This window comes from Heloderma suspectum, chromosome 3, assembly GCF_057233095.1.
Source record: "Heloderma suspectum isolate Gila_16-S chromosome 3, 16-S_ref, whole genome shotgun sequence".
Lineage (NCBI taxonomy): Eukaryota > Metazoa > Chordata > Lepidosauria > Squamata > Helodermatidae > Heloderma > Heloderma suspectum.
Window position 1 is genome coordinate 204,539,831 of NC_139460.1, and position 9,088 is coordinate 204,548,918.

Consider the following 9,088-nt stretch of genomic DNA (forward strand, 5'->3'; position numbering starts at 1 on the left):
GAAGACAATAGAGGTTAGATGCAGAACATTTTTACAAAAGGGGATTAGCTTTCCAAATTCATCTTCCGATTCCCTCACAGTCATTTGCAATTTGCCACAGGCAGCATAGCAAGTAAGCAAACTGATGCTAGCAATCCATCTCTGGCAGACCGTAACCATCAGTGAATTAGACCAATAGAAACCAACTTTGTTTTCCCAGTCAGACACCTCTTAAATCAACCAGCTCCTTAATGGGTGTTGATGAGTTATCAACACTTTTGAGAAGACTGATCTCATTTCAGTAGCATAGATTTAGTGGTAATGGCTTTTTAAAATATTATCTCACAGCAAGTGAACACTCAAAGCATCGACTTCACCAGCAGAATGAGTCCAGAAAGATCTAATGGGCATTGCTGCGGGAATGGAATTCATATTGTTTTTCTGGTGCTCTGACATCTCCTGCATTCCCTAACTGATAAAGAGCTGACAGTGTTGCAAAGAACTTGGACCTGTTCAGTCCACGTGCAAGCTGAGGCCCATTTCACACATTATTACATGTGCTTTTGCCACAGGTTGTACATGGAACTTGGAGGTGCAACCTATTACATCTCCCTGATTAGTGTACCTGTACAATACACATATTTTCAGACATGTATTTGTCTGATCCACACTTTACATTTTAAGGTTCATGCCCTTAAATCATCTGAGGTGTATGCCTAAAGGGAAAAAAAAAAAGAAAGTCATCTGTGAACAAGTGGTCCAGATACATACAGCTGAGATTTTCCTCCATTCACTAACAGTCAGTCCCAGGGCAGGGCGGGGGAGGGATATTTTTATGTCTGAACACAAGAAACAGTGAGTGGGAGTCTCACAGGGAAAGGGATGGGGCAGAAAGGGACAGAACATAAGTCTATGCTTCTCTGCCCCCCACTCCCACTGCTCCTCATCACAATGCCACCATGTTTGCCTGAGTTCTACCCCTAAATGTTCAACTCTAAATCTGGGATGTGGAACCCTTTTTCAGTCTGAGGGCTGCATCCAAATTCAGAGAAGCTCTTGAGGGCTGCATTCCAGTGATGGGTGGGACCAAAGGCAAAAGTGAGAGTGGCCAAAGGCAAAATGGGCAGAACCAAAAATACCAGCATATTTTAGCTTAAAGTTCTTACTGCCAGTAACAAGGTCTTAGGAGAGGCATCTCAACCTTTTAGGATGGGGAGCAAATTGCACAAAAGCCAGGAAACCACCGAACGTGGTTGGCGGAAAGAGGTGGGGCCAGAAGAAGTGGGAGGGACATTCCCATGGTGGGTTTCAGGACGGATGTCCACTAAGCATGTTGAACTGAATGCCAGCCTCAAATCCACTGGAGAGGCATGGGGTCCAAGGTCAGTCGGACAGGGATCAGCACCTCATCTGCCAAGCCAAGGGTATAGCACGTATACAAAAGCTGCAGGTCTGTTGATTTGGGAATGGATCTGAATGTCTACAGAGTTTGTTTGACACCCCCACACAACTAGAGATGGGAGATACATTTGTTTGGTTTGCACTTTGCACTTTAATGCAAATGTACAGAATTTGCACTTCCCCAATCAATACACAGGCCAGAACAGTTTCACTTCCATATTTGTGCTTCTCTAAATCTTGCAATGCAGTTCTCCAGTTTTGTTTTGTTTTTAAATGATTAGGTAAAATTGCATGCAAAAAATTGTGTGTCAGGAGAAACGTGCCTAAAAATGCATAGAAATATTCATACGGGCTTTTAAAAACTGCAACATGATGCCAAAACAGGGCCAATGAATTTAAGATTGGCAAAATGAGAAACTAAGAGAAACCTAAAAGGACAGACTTGTCCATCCCTGCCCCCAATAACACGCACGCACATTTATTCTGCAAGAGCAGTGGCTCTCTACTGTCCATAGATACCTCTCCTTTGCTTTTTCTCCCTCTGCAATATCCTTGCTTTGTCCTCCAAATGCAGACCTACTGAGTTCAGCACTGGGATAAGATAAAGCCATTTAGACATATGGTATTTCTTTTGTAGGAAATGCTGCATTCCATCTGAGTAGCAGGGAGGTAACATCGGCAACTCGGAGCAGAGGCTTGTCTTTATGAAAGAGGAAATATAATGCGATGCACTGCTGAAGCGATGTGGAAGATGCCTACGTCTCAAAAATTTGACAGGCAGACAGTGAGGTGGAAAGAAGAGGTACGAGGCACACCTCTCTCCATCACTCGATTAATGAGAAATCTTGCTTTGTGTTCTTTTCCTTCTGCTATGTAATTTACCAGAAAGCTATCACTTCCTGTACATTTGTTGAAATATCCTGTATAATTTATGATTTTATTTTTTTTTACTCACTGCCATGGCTCTACTTACAGACAGTGGTGCAAAAATATAGAGAGCTGTATTTCTATCAAATTAGGGAGAGTAATATACATCCAGCAGAAACCCAAGCAGCTCATCCCTATTACTTTACTGAGGGTTTTTCAAAAGTAGAGCAAGTGTGGCTTGGTTCACCACTCCTGGCTTAAAAAGTAGGAAGTTAATCACTCCTCGCAGACAATCTTCCTTGGCCAGTCCTCCTCAGCTTTCTCTGTTCTCCTCACTACCCTTTGTGGCTTCTTTCTCCCTCCTCTTCGCTGAGAATGGGTGTCATATGGAGGTCTAGCAAACCCAACACCTTTTGAGACTGATCTCCCTGGAAGGCTCCACCACTGCCCACCCCCTGACCGAGGCTCCACACTCGTCTGCATACAGGCCGGCTACTGCTACCCCCATAAGAAAAGGGTGCATCTCTGTGCCAGAGTAAGGCGCACCCTCTTCCATGGCCATCTGATATATTTCCACGGCTCCCTCCCTCTCTCCTAAACAGGAATCGATGCAGTTCATGCCCAGAGCTTCTGTGGCCTTTTCCTCGCTTTCTGAAGAGAGGATTCCCCATTAGCATTCTCATTCCTAATGAGAACATCGAGCACCAAGGCTTTTGCTCTTCAGATCCTGTTCTGATGCATAGCACAAATTGCTTTAGCATTTGTGTGATGCTTTCTACCTTCCTGTTCTCAGTCTATTGCGAGCTAAATAGGACAAGCTGCTTTGGAAATGAGAAGGCGGATGGAGCTTGCTTCAGCAGGACACGATGGGTCCCTCTCGCTGCTCTATTGAAATGTTTATCATGTTCACTCATGTTTATGAATAGCGCTCCGCTTTAGCATTTCTCTCAAGGCATTGATATGGTACCATTTCAGGAAAGCCATGCAGGCTGTAAAAAGGAGTTTGCACCTTTTAACATGTGCACATGCACCAAGCAAAATTGCTCAGAGTTGATAAAGCATGAGGATGAAGTCAGAGGCAAAAAAAGAAAGCCATAGATTATGTGTGTATGTATGGGTTTTCCGAGTAGGGGTGTATGGATTCCCCACCATCCGTGGGGGGGGGGAGATGATCCATTCCCCCCTCCCCTGGAATCCTTCGGAGCAGCTCTGCTCCAGAAGGATTCCGCGGAGCCACACCAGCTATAGGGCTCCTTACCTTGCTGGCCAGAGCCGTTTGCCTCATCTGCACCAATCGCCATTTCTTTAAAAAAAAAAAAGTGAACGGCAGGATGTATGAAACCCCACTTACCTTGCTCCGCTGGGGTCCGCAGGGGGGGGGAGGTGATCCATTCCTCTCCCCTGGAATCCTCCCTGGCTGGCTCCACTTCTTGGCGTGTCCGTGGAGCCACCGGCTGGGCCGATCTGCAGCCGGGCTGCTGCGGACGTATTTACGTATCATGGCTAAAGCAGCGATGCAAATGGCGTCCCCTACGCAGGACGCCATTCACGGCCGCACACCAGAGCAGCGGCCAGCAGCAGCCAGATCCGGACTGCTGGAGGCAGGGAGGAACAGTCCACAGGGACTTCGCGAGGCGGCGGGGGGATTGTTCCATTCCACCACGGACTCCGGGGGGCCAGATTCTAAAGAATCCAGCTTCACTGGAGTCCGTGGCGGAATTCTCCACCATCCCTAATTGCAAGCTCAGAAATGTAAGGACTTTGACAGCAGATTACAACCAAGTCCATGTTCTGAAGGTGCAAACTGGGTAAATCCTCAACAAAAATAAACAAAAATGAATTTCTCATACATCTGTAGCCACGGAGGCCTGGTGTAGCCTCTGAGCCCCTATCACAGTTTGGGGGAGGGGTGTTCTGCAATATACAAACGAAGCCTGAATTTGCCATTTTTTCCCCTTTGTTGCATTCCAGCAATTTCTCCCAGGATTTAAGTCATCATGAAAAATAAAAGTAACAACTTCGTCGGAGCTGGTGTGTGATTGTGCATGTGGGCACATGCACACGCACAGAGAGAGAGAGAGAGAGAGTTAGAGTTGAACAGATGGACATCTTGCTGCTATACTATACCTGTCAATTGCTCCTGTTTCTAGGATTACTTCTAAGTTCTAACACCATTTCCAGAGTTCTTATTGTTGTTCTCTGCCCTTCAGTCACTCTCTGTTTTCTGAGCTGAGCAGCAATGGGTGGCATAAAGCAAATGGGTTGGAAAAAAGCCTTCTGCTCCTAGTATTCCGGCTGACCTTTCTCTTTCTCTCTTTCTTTTTTAAGGAAAGGCCTGAATTGCATTAGCTGTTAATTACTACACTTCTTAGCACAAGTGGCTGTCTGCTTTGCAGGCTGTTCTTTCTCCACTTAAAAATAATGAGAAACTGCAAAGGATGAAGGAAGGAAAAATTCAGAGTCTTCCAGCTTAATCAGGAGGGAACTAACACCTCCGCTACAGTCCCAAACTACTCAGCTCCAAGCAAGAGAAAGATATGCCATCCCATGCCACTGTTCACTGGAAAGCCGCTCCATGGGCTAATCCCACAAGCAGGGTGTGGGGAGAGATTGGCAGCAGCGTTCGAAGGTCTGCAGCACAATCCCATGCAAATCTACTCAGAAGCAGTGGAGGCTGGTGGCTCTGATGTCAGTGGGGCGGTGAATCCGCTCTGGGTTTCAGTCAGAACCAGTCAGAACTCTAAAGGAGCTATTCAAGGTGCAAGCAGGCACCTTGGATAGCTCCTTTAGAGTTCTGACAGGTTCAGACTGAAACCCGGAGCGGATTCACCGCCCCACTGACATCAGAGCCACCAGCCTCCACTGCTCAGAAGTAAGTCCCATTGAGTTCTCTGGGCCATAGTCCCAGCTAAATGTGCATCAGATTGCAGCCTCAGACTTCCATGTGTCCAAGAATAAATAGCAAAAAAAAAAAAAAACACAAACAGGATAGTTTGTTTTTTTCCTACATCAGGGTGCAGAACCTGTGACCATCCAGATGTTGTTGGACTCCAAATCCCATCAATCCCAGCCAGCATGGACAATATTCAGGGATGGTGGGAGTTGTATTCCAGCAACATGTGGTGGGCCACAGGTTTCCCACCCTTGTCCTACATAACTAGAGCAATAGCAATATTATTTACACACATCAACCATATCCTCTTCCCTGCCCACTAAAAATACAGAGAATTGTGTCTCTGGCATGCAAACACACTGGCCATTTAATGGTTTATAACAGGAACAGACAACTAACCAATCATCCTCCTCATTTCCATCATCATCCTATTTGTTATTACTAGAGTACCTATAGCAATTAGGTGCTATGCATAAATTAAAAAATTACAATACAGGCCAGTCCTGAAGCTTACAGCATGAAACAGAGATGTGCAACTTACGGCCACTTCCAGTGCAGCCTGCAGAGCCATGGAGAGCCTGCAAAGAGTTTCCCTTGTTCGTACTACCAAGGGAAAGCCTGGGATTTCCCTTGCCGCCAGCACTACTGCAAGGGCGAGCAAGGGAAATGCTTTCCGTATCTCCAACCTCTCCTGCGAGAGAGCCATCATCTCAGGTGACATACTTTCCCTTGCTTGTAATATAAAATGAACAACTTGTAAAATAAAAAGGGGTTAAAGAGGAGGAGGGGGAGGCCTCCAGTTTTTGATAGAATGATAGGGAGGGGGCCAGATGGCTCTCCCGGAGCATAGAGTTCGATAGCCCAGGCACAGCTACAGGAGAGGGTTTCCTACTTGTCCTCATGCGCTGCACTTCGGACAGTTTGGGGATGCACAGAAGGGGCTTCCTGGCCTATCTGAGTGGACAGGAAAGCTCATCTGGGCAGCCATGTGCCCTGGTCCTAAGCCATTTAGGGATTTAAAGGTAATAACCGACACTTGATTGAGTCCAGAAGTACAAGCAGAAGGAATTGAAAATGATATAAAAGAGGATTCACCTGCTCCAGAAAACCACCGGGGTCTCAGTTTAGCTGCTGTGTCCCCAGCTGAAGTTTCTGAATGCTTTTCATAGGCAGATATTCTCCAAATGATCTCAGACTAGAGATGTACGAATCCCTTACCTGGCTCCGCGCAGGGGCATCTGTGGTGGGGGGAGGCGCTCTGTCCCTCTCCCCAGAATCCTCGATGGGGGGGAGGTGCTCCGACCCTCCCCCCGGAATCCTGCCCAGCTGGCTCCGCTCCACGGCCAAGCCGTGGAGCCGCCAGCCGGCTCCGGCCGCCCGCAGCCGGACATCCGGCCACTGGGCAGCCCTGCAGGGACGCAAATGGCGGCTGTCGTAGCCGCCTCCATTTGCATCCCTGTATTGAGCCGTGATAGGCTACATAAATATCACGGCAGGGGGAAAAAACCCAGCGTACTATCACGGCAGGGGGAAAAAAACCCTCTGATCCTGGCATTCTCAAACTGGTCTCCAACCTTAGCTGTTTCCACCTGCTTCCCTTCCCTTCCGTGTCTGAGACAGGGATGTCAGAGAATTCCGCGACAGATCTCGGTGAGGCCAAATGCCAGTGCTATCGGCCCCCGAAATCCATCGCGGAACAAAGCCCCCGCCCCCCCAACCCACGAAAGGCGCGCGAAATGGACCACTTACCTGCTCCCATCCACGCTGCTTTGCGAATGGCGTCCCTGCATTAGCTGTGATAGACTACGTAAGTATTTACGTAGCCTATCATGGCTATGAAGAGGAGGAAGTGAATGGCAGCCGCAGGACGGCCACCATTCGCAAAGCAGTGCGGACGGGAGCAGGTAAGTGCTCCGTTTCGCGCACCTTTTGTGGGGTGGGGACAGTGGGGACTTCGTCCCATGTGTCTTTCGTGGGGAGGGCTTCGTTCTGTGATGGATTTCGGGGGCCCAAATGCACTGGCATTCGGCCTCACCAAGATCCATCATGGAATTCTCTGACATCCCTATCTCAGACACCCAAGGGAAGGGAAGCAGGTGGAAACAGCTAAGGTTGGAGGCCAGTTTGAGAATGCCAGGATCAGAGGTGCTTTGCAGCACAACCCTATATATGGCTACTCAGATGTAAGACCCATTGACTTCAATAAGACTTCCTCCCAGGTAAGTGGATATAGGATTGCAGCCTCAGGCATTTGAATCCAGCTGGGCCCAGGCTGAATGGCTGACCTTGCCCCTGTTGGAGCTCTTTGGGGAAAAACTAAGTGCAACCCCACAGCATCTCTTGGTCTTTTGGCCAGTGACAGGAGACATGTTCAGAACAGTGACCCATGTAGGCACAAGTGGCAGAGGAATGAGCAGAGTGGCCATATTTTACAGAGCTCACTATATTTGAAGTCCTTCCCTATTTCAGTAGTAGGTATCCTGCGGCCCTCCAGATGATGCTGGACTCTAACTCCCATCAGCCCTGGCCATCTTGGCCAATGGTCAGAAATGATGGGAGTTGTAGTCAAATAACAGCTGGAGGGCCGCAGTTTCCCTACTCTGCTCTAATTGAAGAGTTGTCTAGTTTGGAGATAAAGAACCATAAGAAGGGAGAGCAGATGAGCCTTGAAGCTGCCCATCAACGCTTAGCACCTGGACAGCACACTGAGCAGACAGGGACACAGGTTGCCATTATGGTGAGACGTATTGTCTTTCTCTTTAAATTATAGTAACTATTTCCAAACTTGCATTTAAATATATACATTGGCATATGCAAATTTCATGCAAACCATGTCCTCTTTTTTGTGATACATTTCCTCTGTTTTTGACCATGCATAAGTGGCCACCCTAAGAATGATACTCGGATGAGGCTTGATAGACCTTCTTCTTAGAGGTAAATCTTCAAAGCAGTAAGTTAAGTTTAATTTTAATTCTGGTGGGGAAAAAACCTCAGGTGCGCCTCACGTAGCTCTCAGATGTTCATGGGAAACAACACTTCTCTAGCTATCGGGATGCTCTGATTACTGTGAATATGGACTCCTTAGAGATGGGAGATAATCACCACTGAGAGGTCAAACCCCCAAAGGGACTAACCTGAGGCTTTGCCCTCTCTTGTAATTATTTTATCCTGTTTCTACTCCTTGACATGCCCTTTTTGGTTTTGCTCTATACATGGAATGTTTTGTTTGTACAAGTGAATAATTAGCATGGAGCGGGTCATTAAGGAAGTGTCTTCTAGCAGGTTCACTCTTTTTCTCCCTCCTCCGATTGCACCCTTCACTCCTGAGGCAACTCATCACCCTAGCAGTAATTAAGCCCCATATCCAGCAACTGACCTGGAGTATCTAGGCTAATGAAAAGAACAGAAGCAACACATAGTCAAGAGTGCATCAAAGAGGCAGCCATCTGGTAGGCAAGCAAATGAAGCTGGCAGATTGAAAGGTGCTAAATTGGGAGGATTGGGAAATCATATGGATGTATAAGAATTTGTCTCTGTTCATTTTTGATCAGGATTTACCTACTTCACACCTTCTGGACTGGACATGGACTCGGATGCAATCTGCGGCCGAAGTCTGTACATTTCCAAGCTTCCAATGTGATTTGTGGACCTAAACAAATGTGTTTTATACCATGCCTACATTTGAAAAATGTGCATGAAAAAATGTGTACTTCTGAAAAATGTGCACAAATACACTTTAATCAATGGGAAAAGAATGCATACATTTCAAAGACTGATGTGTGCATTGGGGGAAATATGCTTAAAAATACACACAGAGTTTCATGCGAAAAGAAAAAACCAATATTCGCAATCTAATACAGACTTGAGTCGGAACGAGCTTCAAGATGGAATTTAGAGAACTTCTGCAAACTTGAGTTTTGCTGATTTGCTCATTCCTAGGAGACACTC